Source organism: Canis lupus, chromosome 17 (genome assembly GCF_048164855.1).
Source record: "Canis lupus baileyi chromosome 17, mCanLup2.hap1, whole genome shotgun sequence".
Lineage (NCBI taxonomy): Eukaryota > Metazoa > Chordata > Mammalia > Carnivora > Canidae > Canis > Canis lupus.
This window is the reverse complement of record NC_132854.1, coordinates 3,459,189-3,476,158: the sequence shown is the minus strand read 5'-3', so window position 1 is coordinate 3,476,158 and position 16,970 is coordinate 3,459,189. Positions and strand designations below refer to the sequence as shown.

Below are 16,970 nucleotides of genomic sequence, written 5' to 3'. Positions count from 1 at the left end.
CTTAGCAAGGTGGGAGCTGGGCTTACACACCCCTCCCAAATCTTCTATCTGAAAGAACACTTACAGTTCCATGGCCAAGCCTGATATCTATGGGCAGAGAAATATCATGTCTCTAGGGAAGGAAAATGAATATCCTGAATAATAAAATCTACCCCAAAGAGGACAGGCTTTCCCTGTTGACCTCACTGACTTGACTCAGCCTTACCTTTTCCCAGTGATAGCAGAGCTACCAATTGCAAGGTCCTGAACAGAGCAGCAGAACACTCTGGTACATATGGAAATGCAAGAACTGGCACTGAGAAACAAAGTCGTTGCTCCCAACTGGGTGCAGGCTAGTGAGAAACACTACTAACTCAAAGAATGTGGGAACCTCCACTTCTGCACTGGCAATTATCACGTGGGTCTCAACTATTCAGACAGGCACCTGTAGGGCAGGGTTCAACTCCTACCCTGTCTGGTCCATGTAACACAGGCATGAAAAATTCAGAACATAGATGTCAGTCAATAAAGAGAATAAAAGTCTATCAGGGAGTTGAACAAAGATATTCTCTTAGAGTAAGGACTTCACAGCCCTGGGGAAACAAGGTAAAATGGAGTTTAATTGTCTCATTTAAGAAACTGAGATTATTTTATTCACATAAAAATGCCTTAGATAAAAAATATAATTGCTGAGACCATAGACAACACCCAGGAGAGGAGCTCTCTGAATCCATAGCAAGCTCTAAAAGCTTCATTTCCCTCTTCTGAATGTGGTGCAGAAGATCAATTTAGCTATAGAATTAGGAGCAACAAGCAGCATAGAGAAACACACAGTGAAGCCTTCAGGAAAAGGCTGACTTGGAGCTTTCTGGATGGTGTGCGTGATTTCAAAACCAGGACACACTGCATGGAAATACGTTTTAATTGTCATTGCAGACAACCATGCTGGTGCACGAGAAACCTTCCAGCAAAGAGGGTCTGGTTGTCAGGCAGAGCCTCAGGCTGGCTGACCATCAGCTTCAGAAACTGTCATTTTCTGCAAAGTCTTCCCTGACTGGAAATGGGGCTCTATGAAGAAGGGTTCTATATTGTCCTCATACCTGCGTTCTTGTGCATCATCACAAATAGTGCACAGGCACAAAACATATGCTGCGCAAAGTGTTTTTACCATACTTTTGTGTGTTGTATCAACAAGCAAGTATCATCCATTCTCTCTCCTTCTAAGTTTATATGTAAATATGTGTACATACTGTATATGGAACTTATGAAGTCCGTAACTATGAAAACTCATAGCCACATGCATGCACTGTGTCCGCCCATGGTATGATGTTCATGAGCAGAAAACCATGCCAAGTAAGAGAAGACTAACAACATAACCAAAATGGAGCATTTTCAACACCCAAGTCCAAGGATGCTCATTTGACCCTATCGATCACATACGTGGCTGTCGTGATACGAGGAAGGCACCAAGGGCTTTGCCCTAATATCATGGGATGGACGGAGGAAAAGAGCCAAGGAAATGAGAAGACAAACAGTAGAGAAACTAGAGTCCAGGAGGGCAGGAGGAGTTCATCAAGCACCAAATGAAAGAATGAGGATTGAAAACATGCCTGAAGCTCCCAGTGAGTGCTCCAGAAGAGATCTGAGGGCTGTAACCCAAGTTCATTTGCAGCACCTGGATGGGCCAGCCCCCGTGTGTCCACACCAGTGTGCACAGGTGCCAGGCTGGACGTGACCTTTCATCACTGCACCTTGATTCCTGCACCGTGGGAATGCGTCTCCTACTGCAGAACCACGTGCATGTGTACATCCCCCCACCCCAGCACACACACCCCTGGGAGGGAAGTGAAGCCCATCTTCACTAGAGGTGATGGACGCTGGCTCTTTCTCCATTTTATTCAGTTGGAACCATAAAGATCATGACCAACTAAAATGACTCCACAGCCTGGCAGACTTGTGTTTGAGCAGCAGCAGACACGGGTGCCCACGTGAGGGAGGCCAGCAGCCTATGGACACCGCCCTCGGGTGGCTTTTACCCAGAGCTGGGCGAGGGGGCTCGTCCTGGAGGAGCAGGAGGCTTGGCGGCACCGAGGGCCCCAGCAGTGGGCTCTCTGTTCCAGGAACTGTAGGTCTTAGATGGGGGCGAGGAGGGGAGGTCAGGCGATGAGTTGTTCTAGGTCAGGGAAGGAGCCGGCTCCCCGTGGACCCAGCCCCAGCGCTTCAGCTGAGGAAAGGGAGATCCAGGGACCTCCACCTCAAGATTCTCTCCCGTACGGGGCCTCCATTTTATTCCCTAGGCATTAACTGGAGCTGTGGAATTGGGCCTTCTCTCCTGCCATCATTGATTACCCCAGGATGGAGTGATTGTAGCCGAGGGGACAGCTGAGGAAGGCAGGGCCCAGGGTACCTGGGAGGTTGTGGAAACAGAGGAACAGTCAGAACATGCTTCCTGCCCCTTCCCAACCCCCTCCCAATTCCACTCTGCCTTAAGAGCACACCACTGATTTGTGACTGTGTACCTCTCCCCATGCCACAGGCAAAAGTCGGAAAAGCCCATAGTCCTCCCCGGACCTGACCCAGAGACAGAGGAAACGTGTGTGGTGTTGACCATGAGGAGCTTCTCTGTCTGCTCTTCTGGGTCTGGAGGGTGTCTGCTTCCTGCTCACTCCCGCCCTCTTGCCCATGCCCTGCTGTTCCCTAGAAGGCAGGCCATGTCCACACTGCACTTAGAGGTACAGGCTAGGAACTCAAGGAGGGGGGGCATTTCCTACCTTACTGAGGGTCCACCCAAGTTAAAGAAATGAATGTACTCAGAGGTAAACAAAGCATCCTGGGAAATCCGTTGCAGCCCAAGTGCTCTGCAGGGGACACTGCATGGTGAGATTTCTTTCCTCCTCCTCCTTAGGGGCACATGCATGCACAGTGCACACTCAGACACTCCCTGGCATGCATCCACTCAAGGCTGCGCATGTTCCAAGTTCCACACTTTCCAGCTTCGTTATTCTCTTGGCTTCTTTTTTCCCTCCCCTGCTTCCAGCTGACCTGGCAGTGAACCCAGGTTGGACACTCTGGCCATTCTCTAGTTAGTATTCCATCCTGCTTCTCTCCCTGGCTATTCTGCTCTTGGTGGGGAAGGTCCCAGTGAAAGAGAAGCTGGGAGAGACAGGGACACCGTGGAAAGGATGCTGACAAGCAGAGATACTTCCCTGTATGATCTTGCCAGAACCAAACCGCTCTCCCTCAAAATGTGCAAATGCAAGTAGAGATTTTTTTTTTTTGTTCACACCAAATACAAAAATCGTATTAAGCCGGCCACACCCTCTCTAAGCCAGAAATAGGGTCCAGGATTTTTCACTTCCCAAATTTTTCTCAAAGTAGGTGGTTCAAAGAACATGTTAATAAGATCAAAGACTGATTCTCAAGTAGAAGTTAGACAGACTCAAATGGGCCATCCCTTCCATAAATATAAGTACATTCTAGAAAACAAAACCCTCAACACACTTGATTCTACGTAAGTATCCATTTTGTGGAGAAATTGTGATGCTGAACATAGAATGTCTCATAACAGGTAAACTTAACTGAGCATTTATGTCCCAACCTGAGAGAGATGCAATTAGCTCTGTTGTGTAAAGAAGAAATGAGAGGCCAACTAACCTTCCTGGAAGCACACATAGTGAGCGGAAGATCTAAGATACAAACCCAGTTCATCCTGCCAGTCTGCATGCTTACCGACAAAAATATAGCCTCTCAGCATTTAACACTCCACTCTAGGGAGCTAAGAAAAGAGCCCCTGTTTATTATTGGTCCATAATTATTGTCCTATAATGGTGCTTTATAAGCATGATATAATGAGCTGAACGTTATTATGTCAGAAATAACCAGATACTATCTATCAGGAAGAAAGTGTATGAAAAGGCAAAGACAATCATCTAAATAAACTCCCCCAGCTAAGGGATAAACCCAGCTTCACTGGAAGGCTTAGGTTAAAAAAATGCTTTGTTCATTAACAAATGTAGACAGAAATTGGCCATATTTCTTTGCTTTGAGTAAACCTCTCTCCTGGCGGAACGCAGGTTGCAAAGTTCAAAACCATTATTCCCTCTGGATGGCATGCACGCCATCAGTTTACCACCAGTGGGTTTGCTGGGTAGAAAAGAAAACTCATTTGATTTTTCTATTTATTGGCAAAGATAAGGGATTAAATGGAAATAAGCTGTAGGTATCTTATTTGTGGGCAGAGGAAAACAATCTAGGCTCTGTCTGTTATCCCTTTGGCTTTATCTTTATCTTTTCTCTCACCTGGAAACTTTGATGTCAAAAATATTATCAATTTCCAAACAGTTCTGATAACCAAGCAGCATAGACTTGAAGGATTCAGTTTATATGAAATAGATACATAGCCTTTCTCTAGAAAAAAAAAACTCGTTTTTTACTGGGATTAGACAGTCAGCATACAATACGGTTGCTTAGAAACTTTCCTTTTTCGCACACAAATGCAACAGGAAATAGCTTCCAACAAAGAAATCAAGTGTTGCTAAATAAAGATATCTTCCCAATGACCAAATCCTTTGCCAAAGGTGACATATCCTTTAATATCTGTTTGCAAAGACAGTCTTTTGTCTTATGTCATGGATACAAGCTGAAATGGGGCAGATTTTACTTTTGTGATTTGTCTCCAAAGCATTCTACTTTCTAATTCATAATAGAAGTTTAAGGAATCTAGATTTGATTCGAGGCTCTCCTATAAAGTTTTCTTTTTGCCAATGCTCTTAGGAAACGTTCTGGCTGGACTTGTGACCATTTTACATCTTCTGCTACTTTTTAATTTGAGATTTGACCAGTTAGAGACCAGTGGGAGATGGAATTGGAACGGCACCCCCTTCATGTGCCAGGCCTCCGCAGAGGATGGGTTTGGAGTTAGTTTCATTAGCCTGCTAATGACGATCCTTTCTTTCAGGTCTTCACTTCAGAGATACACATCTTCAAGGGTTTTACCTCTTACTTTCACATGGGTTGGAATTCTGAGCAAGATTCAGAAAACCATGTCACTGGATGTGATCGTGGATTTCTGAAACTTCCCAGGCTTGCACATTTCCATCCCCCTCTGGCTTCCTTTGGACAAAATTCAGAGTAGAGCCAGTGGCCAGCACATTCGAAGTGTTCTTCATGTGTTCGCCGAATAAACACAGGGATGAATGTAGTTTATGATTCCTAGTAAATTTCCCTTTAGTTTTGCAGTGTAGATTTAAAAAAAAAAATTACTGTAAATTAAAGCCTATATACAGAAGAACACCCAGAACAAAGATACAATTTAGTGAACTATTTATAAGGCACATACTACCATTCATGAACAGAACAGACTTTTGTCAGACCCTGCAGAAGCCCTTCCATGGGCCTGTCCCCCTGAAAGACTCGCTCTTCTCAACTTTTGTCATAACTACTTCCTTGCATTTCCTTACGGTTTGCTCATCCAACTGGCATCCCCACATGCTGTTATTGAGGTTTACCCACCAAAAAAACAAACTTCTCTTTTTTCACAAGTCTCTTTCTAGTCACATTACCTTGCCCATCCTTCAGTTCCCTTAAATTAAACTGTTCCAAAGATCTGGGATACATTATTCAGCCCCAAGAGAGTCCCACCGTCTGGATTCGGACAATTGCATTCTCTTTGTGCAGCTCAACAGGCTCCTCTGTCCTTTGTTTTTCCAGATTGACGGTGGAATCTCATCTGATGCCTTTGGCAGGAACATGGGTGATGTCAAACTGTTTCATCAGAAGGCACAGAATATTTGAAATGTCTTTCATTTCTGCTGGTAGCTATCATTTTTTTTTGTATATTTTTTTATTGGAGTTCAATTTGCCAACATATAGTATAACACCCAGCGCTCATCCCGTCAGGTACCCCCCTCAGTGCCTGTCACCCAGTCACCCCATCCCCCCATCCACCTTACCTTCCACTACCCTTTGTTCATTTCCCAGAGTTAAGAGTCTCTCATGTTCTGTCACCGTCTCTGGAAAAATCAGAGAGGGTAGCTTTCATTTATACTCAGAGCCCAAGTCCATTCCTTCAATGGAGTAGCAAAATGTTGATATTTCACTTCTATCATTTAAAAAATATTTTGGGGCAGTCCCGGTGGCTCAGTGGTTTAGCACCACCTTCAGTCCAGAGCGTTATCCTGGAGTCCCGGGATCAAGTCCCACATTGGGCTCCCTGCACGGAACCTGCTTCTCCCTCTGCCTGTGTCTCTGCCTCTCTCTCTCTCTGTCTCTCATAAATAAATAAAATCTTAAAAAAAATTTTTTTGGAATAATTTTAAAGCAAGAAATATTCTTTCCTCTCTGGTTCTCCTCTTACACTCCTCCAGTTTCAAAGACATCTCCAAAATTCAATTGATTATTATTTTTTAACATCATTACAAACTTAAGAATTTATATCTATTTGATGGTTTCAAATCATTGAAATTGAATTTTGATCCTTTTTGAAACTCAGATTTTTCTCTTTCACTCAGCAGAAGCCTTTTGAAATTGGCTCTTGAGTCTTTTGACCTGATCCTACTGATGTTCATAGCTTCTTTGCTGTCTGGTACTGCAAGGTGCTCCAAGCCGACGCTGAAGTCTCCTACTGCAGATCTGGGATCAGCCACTTCTCCAGGAAGCTTGTTTTGTTTTGTTTTGTTTTGTTTTGTTTTGTTTTTGTTGTTGTTGTTGTTGTTGTTGTTGTTGTTTTTTAGCTTGGTTTTCTTTGGTGAGAAATGGCAACACAAGACCACAGTCTTGGCATTAGGAGTGTTCATTGCTACCTGACAAGTCATTGTTTTTAGGCCTTTTCAGCAGAAGGAGTTTAAAGCTAAACACTTGATAGATGATTTAATGATCTACTTAATCATAAAATATTTCTTGAGTATGTTATCAATGTTTACAATTTAAATTCAGGCTAAAAGAGCTTATATTTTACCTATTCTATGTTAAATATCTGTTTACCTCTTTCAGGCCAAGGATCCTGGCTCTAAAAGATGCAGATGATGAAAAACTTATATCGTCCTATAACTATTCATGGCTTTCCCATGTCACAGAAATAAGAGTCTCAGAATAGCAATAAGATCAGTCCCAATTTTTTAAAGGACTTTTTAAAAAGACTTATTTATTCATTTAAGGGAGAGAGAGAGAAAGAGAGAGCATGAGCAAGAGCATGAGCAGTGAAGGGAGGGGCAGAGAAAAAGGGAGAAGCAGGCTCCCCATCGAGTAGGGACCCCAACATGGGACTCGATCCCAGGACCCTGAGATCATGACCTGAGCTGAAGGCAGATGTTTCACTAACTGAGCCACCCAGGTGCCCCTACCAGTCCCAATTTTGATGATTAAACATAATTAAAATTTATATATATATCCAGATTCTCCCTCCAATTTTTGCCCTGTCCTTTCTCGTCCTTTGCTCTGTCTTATCATGACCTTAAGCATTCCAAGCCAGGCTCTCTGAATGCTCACTTAGTCTGATACCCCTCAGTGATTTCATACTCAATTGTCTTTACTGGGTCTTACATCAATTTTTCTGGAGTCACTTTGGTTGCCTGAAGCTTGTTCTTTAGTAGATTCTGTAGGATCAGGGAAGGAAATTCTCTAGATTTATCAATATTCTATTCATAACACTTATATATTGATAAGTCTGTCAACTTATAAAGAGCCCCTTCTTGTGCTAATCTATATAGTTTTATAGAATATGGCAGCTTGCATTCTGGCCTCCCATGTCCTCTGTCCTCTCCCCCACCTCCGTTTGGACCTCCTCCTTCTTTCTTCTCTATTGTTATTATGGCCCTCAATTCTGTTTTTTTCTCTAGTTGCTCCTCAATATGGAGCTTGCCCTGAAAGTCAGTCCAAAAATTCATTTCCAAGGCTTCTTAGAATCTAGATCTTGTCTCTAGGTCTGACCACAGATGCTTCATACTAAGGACAAACAGCCCTTACTTCCTCTATTGGCAGGTTGGGTACTTCTTCTGGTCACAGTCCTTATTGCTGCTGACACCACTTCCCACATGGATGTAGAGAGCATCCGGGCCTTGATGGTGTTGACTGCTTGTTTCAGCAACTTGTGTTCAGGTTGGTGGTCACACCTTGTTATTTCATTTTATTATAAAAATTGTCAATGGATGCTTTTTCTTTGATCACTTAATGGCTATTTGTAGCCTAGGCACTTGGGGAAATTCAAAGCTATGTTGGCACCATCAACACCATGGCTGTTAGTCATTCTTTCAAAGTCTTTTAATTATATTGTGTACTTATCTTGCTACTTCAATGGCATTCTTGATATTTTTAGGGGTAAGGACCTCAACACAAGTCTTTGGTTTTATGTGCTGGGATAAGCCCATAATACCTGTGAATTATATTAAATGCAATAAGTTTAGTGGAAATTGAAAGCTGGACAGAATTGAGAGGTCAGCTAGATGTTTTCAATTTATAGCCCTGGAATTTGTGTTATTTTTTTCTAAAGGTGTCATTGCTCTATTTTTAAATTTTTTTTAAATTAATGAAGGGTTCAAAAAGTATAATGTAGTAAGTATATCAGCCCATTCTTCGAGTTTTCTGAGTTTTTATTCTTTTTTTTTTTTTAAGATTTTATTTATTTATTTATTTATTCATGAGAGACACACACAGAGAGAGAGAGGCAGAGACACAGGCAGAGGGAGAAGCAGGCTCCATGCAGGGAGCCCGATGTGGGATTCGATCCCGGGTCTCCAGGATCACGCCCTGGACTGAAGGCAGCGCTAAACCACTGAGCCACCCGCGTTGCCCTAAGTTTTTATTCTTCAAAAAGCTTTCTCCTTCCCAAATAATTGTGACAGAAGTCTTCATGGGAACCTGTTTTATTTGTATGTTTATATGGGTTACTTTTGTTATTGATTTTAGCAAACGTTGAATGGAACTGAAAGTTATATTGGTGTTGCCAATGAGGAAGGGAATCTCACTTCATTATCTTTTCCTGCAGATGGAGATCCAATTGTTCCAACACCATTTGTTAAATAATCAAATCGGTTTTTTTTCCCAAAGGAGTATAAATACCATCTTTATTATTTATTAAATTCATGTATATATTGAATCTGTTTATGAATTTATTTTCTTTCATCTATTCTTTCCTAAATTTGCACTTCTCATTTCTTCCTCTTATCTAATGACACAACAAGTTTTTCCAAACCAGGGCTACACAGGTTGGTGACAGTGAACATCAGGCTGGTGTTAATGGGAGTGCTTCTAGGTTTTCCTTTTAAGCATGATACTGTGCTGCCTTTTGGATTGATATACAGAAATATTCATACCTAGTTATTACCTGTTTATTACTATTTTGATAAGATATTCTGTTCAATTAAGAATAGATGCTAAATTTTAATAAACACTTTTTCATCTTCAGTGGAGATGTTTGTGGTTGTTTTCTTTCACTACTTTCATATAAAACTTGCATTGATAGGTTTTCTAATATTGAATCATATCTCTTAAAATAGACACCCTTACTTCTTCATGGGGTGGTTTTTAATATAAATTTGTATTTTGTAAGCTAATATTTGGTTTAGTATTTCCACTTCATTATTCCTCAGTGAGACTGATCTGTGGCTTCTCTTTCTTTTTCTTTTTGCTCTCCATGCTCATCTTAAAAGAAGAATGCAAAGCTATTGTCTATGCTCTGAAGCAGTTCAAAGGGTATGGAGGTCATCGGAGTATTGAAAGATTGCCAGAAATCCCCAATGAATCTCTCTGCTACATCTTAAGAGATATGATTTGTCAACTGTGGTTATTTCTTTTTTGATAGTCTGTTCTGTTTATTCTCATCATCTGGGATCAGTTCTGCTAGTGTTTCCAAATCATCAATTTATCCTGATTCTCAAGGTTGTGTGCATAGATTGGATCAAAGTAGTCTCTTATAATTGACATGACCCTTGAAAAATGTGTGTCTTTGTGTTTTAGCCCTTTTTTCCTCATGTATAAATTAGTTATGGGTGAATCCAGTATTAAATCTTTTTGAAATTCTTGTTTTTGAACAATTGCTTCAACTAGTTTTTTTTTTTCTGACTCATGCATTTCTATTTGTATATTTATTCTTGTTCTCCGTATGCTGCATTAGGTGAGCTGTAGTGTTCTAATTTGTTGAATTTTGTGTTTATCTATGTGATTTGCACACCTTGTTTATCAATACAAATAAATAGTGAGGCCTATCAATTATCCTTTGAGTATTATTTCAGATGTGTGGCACAGATTTCCATAGATTGCATTTTATTATCATTATTTCCTATGGATTATGCAGTTTGAGTTTTGATTTTTATCCTAGAGTTTAAATTGTTTTTTTGAGGGGGCATAAATATTGGTAATTATAGACAGCAGTGTTTTATTGTTTCCTACCTCTAAAAGTAATTTGTGATTTCATTCTTTGAGGCTAGGACAGTAATACAAACCTGCCCCCGCCAGCTCTGGAAACAGTTCATGACAAACAGGAGTCCCTGTCCTAAGCCCGCATGCCCCTTTTTCTGACTTATCTCTTCACCTCTCCTAAGTAAACATGTAAATAATTCTTCATTCCAGCCTTTGGTACTTTAAAACAGAGTAACCTCTAGTTTGAAATGTCTGTACAAAATGCAAAAAAATGATAATTTTACTAGATTTCAAATCTGATGGATTTACTGATTTTGGTTGTGAAATTTTAAATCAGCAGCAATAACGAGCCCTAACCTCACAGTTGTTTCCCTGTGTATAAGGACACCAAACAAATGATCTCTGTGAAGACAGAATCTTTTTCTCATTTGATGACTGTGAATCCAGCTAAATCATCTTTCTACTTTTTGATAATGCATAGCACGTGTGAATTGAAAGCAGTGGCGAACGAATTAATTCCAATGACAGTTTTTTTTTTTTTTTTTGTGAAGGTCAACTATTTGACATGGAAACGATATCACAGTATAATTTCTTTTGACCTGCCCACAGGAGACCCAACATGCTCTTAAGATACGACACACTTTTTGTTGATATGAAATGGATACTTATGCAACCCGGCCACCTAGATTTGGTCAGGTGGCAGTATAGGGGGAACAGATCTTGGGGCCTTAGGAAGGCTCAGGAGCCCCACAAGGTAGACTCTGCTGAATATTTATTTTCAAGCTAGATATATCTCTCTTCTAGAAATCTATTATTTAAGGCTTCTTACAAAAGCCGTGATCTGGATCAACAGAAGCCTAGGTAGGGAGGATGAGGATGATAGGTGCACGTCTATGATATTGGTGTGGACTCCATCATCTTTTCAAATCACTAAAATGGAGGCCCATTAACATCACTATTTTAGCTAATGGTTATTGAGCCTATTCCAGCACTTACCTTAAACACTTCCTGTAGTTCTCACAGCGTCCCCTCCGAGGTGGGCATTTTTGTTGTCCTCATTCTACAGATGCGGAAATGAAGCAAGTATTTTTTGAGTGAAGCACTTTATATGCACTAACTCCTTTAATTCTTATAACAACCCTGAGAGGCAGGTCATTCATTCTATCTTCCACATTTTACAGAGATGAGGTTGAAACGTGGAGACTGTCACTAGCCCAACAGACTTGTAACAGCCAGGCTTCCAACTCAGATCTCAGGCTCCCAGAGAACAGACTCGCAAGCTTCAAGCTCCTGAATTCAACTCTGATGCAGCCTTTGAAAATCCTTGCACCGGCATCTCCCTTGTTGTTAACAATACAATTCAACAAGTGGTGCTCCTGAAGGATTAAGAAACACAGGAAGTTTTAGTTATGCTATTCGTTTACTTCTGGTCAAACAGCCCCGACTGAAATGAAGTGGAGTATGAACGTACATTTCATCAAGCCATTTTTAACCATCAGGCCCATGTTGTTCTAGAGAATGTCTCAACTTCAGAATAACATACTGTTCTCAAATGTTTTCTTCCATCAGGGTTGCAAATTTCTGATGACTTATCACGTTTCCTGATTCCTGATCATCCTAGTGAACATCACACAACCTGAGTGTGCTAACACTTTAAGGGAAGATGTAACTCAGAATGTAATGTTAATACCAAAGGTTCAGCAAGAGCCATATTGTTATTATGGGCTTATCTGTCAGGTTGAAGCATCGGGAATATCTGGATGAAGATGTCAGTTCTCACTGAGAACAACAGGCCCAGAAAATGTGACTTATTTACTTAAAAGCAGGAGAAAATATCACAGCCAAGCCAACTGAGAGAACAGAACACTTGTGGAAACCCTAGTAAGCAAACTGGCAGTACTCTCATCAGATCTCTCCTTTGTGCTTCTCGAAATGTGGAACATGTGTTTGCTGGATCTTCAAGGGTAACTTTCATTAGAATTAAAGAGATAATAAAGTAAAGTCCTATGATTCTCAAAGATCAGCATCTGTATTTTATCCTGCAGTTCCATGTATTGAGGGATGCCCCGCCAAGGTTTTATTTGCAGAGAGCTCTCCATTTACCATCTCCACACCTTGGTCTCTGGATGTAGAATAGGGGCTTGAATCAGCTGATCTCTGATCCTTTTCCAGTCCAACTGGATAGAACTTGTATTTAAAATCACCAGGCCCCTGGGATTTTACCCGATGTCTTCACATAGTACATGTAGTAGTATTAAATTTCTTCCCTTCTCTTTTGCACTCAAGAAGCCCTATAAATCAGTGCTCACCTGGGCATATGGCTATGACTAACACCCCTTCTGACACAGTGATAAATGGAAACACAACAGAATCATCACTCCCTCCCTTTCAAAGGTGAAGCAAGGGTAGATACAGGCAGAAAATACTTAGACTCTAAATATTCAATAGAACTTAATTTTATTTCCCAATAGAGATGGCTTGGGGTCCTGGGCAGCAGGACAGACCCCCACCCTTGGCTCCTGTGGCGTTTGCCCATCTCCAGGAAATGATGCGTTCCCATCAGGTCGGACTCTCTCCTCTCCTGAAGATGTCATCAAATGCCATAATGTACACGTATCACATTTGCCAGGGATCGCTTAGCAACAGAACTCTGTGTTCTGCCAACTTTCTCTTCATGCTGACAACCTAGATTTCACAGAAATTGTGTTTTCTAGAAGGTTTTAGGGATCAGGAAGGTGACGAAGGGATGCCTCATCGCAAACACAGACAGATACTGGCACCAGCTGACCCTGTTTATGATTTCTGGAGATATTTTAGATGTTATTTTAATGGCATGCCATTTGACAACAATTTATTTTTAATCACTGGCTATTAATCAGCTACAGATTGACGTCAGTTACCGTATAAAGCTGATGACATAAAGTGCTGTATTTGTGCAGAAATATAAACTTGATTTTAGCCACAAACATTAAAAGCCAGCATAAAGCTAACGTGCTGCCAAGAGGATGTTAGTGCATTAGTGATGTTTACCTATCTTGTGAAAAACAAGGCCACATTATCTTACACTTTTTCATTGTAGGATCTGGGACTTGTCCTATGGGGTGAAGGATAAAGTACAGGATCTGATATGTTATTTTATTTTAGCTCTTCCATTTCTCTGGACTCATGCTGTAGAGAAAGGAGGCAATGTCCCAGATACATTCATTACAAAGGAGAATAGTATTACCTATGTTTGAATGTAATAAATACTCCTCATTTTAATGACAGATCCTTATGTAATGATTTAATATATGATTTATTTTAAAAGAGTATCTCCTCATGGCAATGACAAAGTCACAATGGGCAGAATAATGTTATTCTTTTCTAAGGAAGTCACTGCTTCTCATTCATTATGCTACTTGCTTATTCTACAGATGCAATATATAGATAATTGATTTTTCCTCATATTTCTGCACGAGATTATTATCTGATGATAAGAGAGAAGATGATATTGTTCTTTTTTCATGAAAGTCATACCTACATGTGGGTCTGAATTTATCATAGGAAAATTGGTATAACATTATCCACCAATATTCTGGAATTCCTTACGTCTGCCACTAACTACCACAAATGAACTGAGGTTTCTATAGGTAAGATACCAGAGCAATGAAACATTTTTTCACACTTTTAAGATATTTAGGACTGAATTATTAAATGGGTTAGTCTACAGCCAGACCATCTGAGGCTGAAATTGATCAAGTGATGGCAGCTCAACAGCAAGTTGATGGGCAAGTTTGACTCCATTTTCTCTTTCAAGGTACGCACTAAAGCAGGCTGTCTCCTCAATGTGTTTGTTCTACCAGACACATATTTGTTTATGATAATCATTCATTCCAAATATACTGCATCTAGAGTTCTGTTCCACTCAGAGCAAGCACACACATATACACGTGTGCGTACATTCACACACACACATACATATGACTTCACAGACTTCAGGCCATTAAGCAAGCTGAAATGTTCAAATAATTACTATATGAAAATATTTTTAGGCTTTCAAACTGGAGGCTAGTCACATGCTGGTATTAGCCTATGGGAGGGGTTGTCCCCAGGAAGAAAATTGCTGTACATTCTTCAGACGTTGCAGAGGATGTGGGTGCTTTAGTGCATGTATTTTGGAATTAGACAATCTGGAGTTTAAAATCTTATTGTGATGTCCCCTGTCACCCTGGAATTCTATCTAACCCGTCAAAGTGTTGACATTGTCAAACTGAAGATGGTGATTCCCACCTGATAGGGTGGTTTATGTGATCATGTAAGGAGATAATGCACCTGTGTGCTCTCTGCAGGGCCTGTCACACAGCACCCACTCAATCAATTGCAGATTATTTTGTGTTTCCACTTCTCTGGTGTAAGGCACAGCTTCCTACCCTTCTAGGTTGGATATTGGCAGCTGTGAATTTATCTCTGTTGTCCCATTGAAGGTTATTTTAATCTAGGAACATAATTACATCCCCAAAAAGGCCATGTGAGGAATGGAAGAATCAGAGGGAGACAAATACTGGTGTGTGGCTGGAGTAGAGTCGATTATTTGTGGCAGTTCTGGCCTAGCTTGAGTTGTACTGCTCCTAAGGGAAATACAGTGTTAGGTTCCTATAAGCCCCTGGTCACCATATTTTCATCAACTGATCAATACATAGACTTGACTTATGTGTTTTTCTCTTTAAAGATGCTTTATTTAGTATATATTATTGATTCATTAACACTGAACTCAGAGCCAACAGCACTCTAGCTCATGCCTGAAGAAGCTCATCTATCACCTGCATTTTTTTCCCCTCATAGACAGCACTTCGGCAGTATGCCGGGGCCATTGTAAAACACCGCAATCACACACAGAAAAGCACAAAAATGTGAAAAGCATGGCACTAAATAGACAGCAAAAAATATGCTTGTTCACTCCATGAGAGCTGAAACAGGAAGGCAGAGCACCATCTGCTCAGCCTCAGCTGGGAACATGCAACATGAGCAAATCAAACATTTGGCCACTCAGTGCATGTCTGCAAATGACCACACGAGATCCATTGCATTTGAATTGAGGGGGGGGGGTGTCACACAAAAACTCTAATACATAAGCTAATTTGCAAATACAGAATCTGTGAATGAGGAGCATTTCCTGTACATGAGTCATGTACCTAATAGACAAAGCTCATCAATGCCTGGGAATGGCCATACTGCAGTTGAGAGAGCTTGTTTTCATTTATAAAAATGGACAATCAGGAAGTCTTGTGGTTGGATGGAATCACACTCAATATTCCTCGGTGTCAAATAACCTCAGTTCATTGGTGAAGGAAGCAAATTGGAATAATGAAGAAAAATAATTTCAGCAAGATTCACCTAATTTTAGTAGAACATCTCCTTGCAAAAGTCAAAGAACGTGAAAATTTTGGATCACTTGTTCATTATTCTTGAAATAGTAACTAAATGCCTACAGTGCTCCTACTCATTTAGGAGGTGCTACAGGAGCTAACAGAAGATAAACAGAATATCTACACTTACTGAGTTTACAACCTAGCATTCCACTTTAAGTAGTATATAGTCCATATTCTACCTTAATATCAGGAAGGTTGGGGTTCATGAATGTCCCAGAATAGTGGCCCATGACCTGGTGAGTTAGAGCTGGTACTTCTCAGAGGTAGGCACAGTGACACCCTGCCCTGTCCATACTGTGTGGGCAGGCAGTATACCATAGGGGGATGCTGGAGAGTGAGATGTGAAACTTCCCAGGCCCCAGACTTTGGAGCATCTTATCTGTGCTTAATATATGATACTTGGAAAGGCTTAAACTGCCCAATCAGTCTGGACACTACTAGTTCTTAGAGATGCTTCAATGGATGTCAGAACCAAGATGTAAAGAAGATTTGACAGGGCTGCAGCAGTGGTCAACTCTAACAAAATGAAATTTAAGTCTTCACTTGGGTCTTTAAAAACCTTATGTACCCAAGAAAGAATGGCCCAGCTTAGCAGCAGTTGGCATGAAAACAGCCCAGGGGTTTCATGGACAGTCAACTAAGGCCAGTTTACAGGGGCTGTGTCCTAGGCTATAGGAACTGATGTGAGTTTGATATAGATCAAAAGACAAGGAGAATATAGCCCCAATTGTCAGCATGGAGAAAGAACTTGAAACTACACAGTGTAAGTCACAATTGGAAGACTGGGGGTATTTTCTCCTAAAGACCGAAAAAAGTTAATTAATTTGAAATATTTTCATGAAAGAATGATTGTCTCGTGAGAAAAAAAATTAACAGACATTTTTTGTGTGTGTTTTCTGGGTGGAAAGTAAGGTGGAATAGTTGTGCTAGACTTTAGATAGAACCACTTGTTGCTCACCAGGGCAGCCTGCTTGAGAGGTGACAACTCCCCATCATTGCAAGGATCAGATGAGAACCATGCCAATATTCTTAGCTCAGTCTTCTAAGATAATGCATTGGTGTTTTCTTACTCAAAGTGAGGTCAAACCAACACCAAAATAAGAGAAATGAGAGGGTATCTTCTTAAGGCCAGGCAAGCACACTTCATTTCTGTAGGATTCCTACGGACGTACCAAAGAAGGCAGCTGTTTCATGTGGGGTGTGTGGCAGGCCACAGGTGTGACAAGATGC

At 40.9% G+C, this 16,970-nt stretch overlaps 1 long non-coding RNA gene across 1 annotated transcript in view; it reads right to left on the bottom strand.

Annotated features, from left to right (window-relative positions):
- LOC140608276 (uncharacterized) overlaps positions 1-11,887 on the bottom strand; it is a 37,368-nt gene extending 25,481 nt beyond the window's left edge. Inside the window, exon 1 of the long non-coding RNA XR_012010300.1 lies at positions 11,329-11,887. This is a non-coding gene — a long non-coding RNA (uncharacterized lncRNA). The remainder of the gene's footprint in view (positions 1-11,328) is intronic.
- Positions 11,888-16,970: the final 5,083 nt, after the last annotated feature.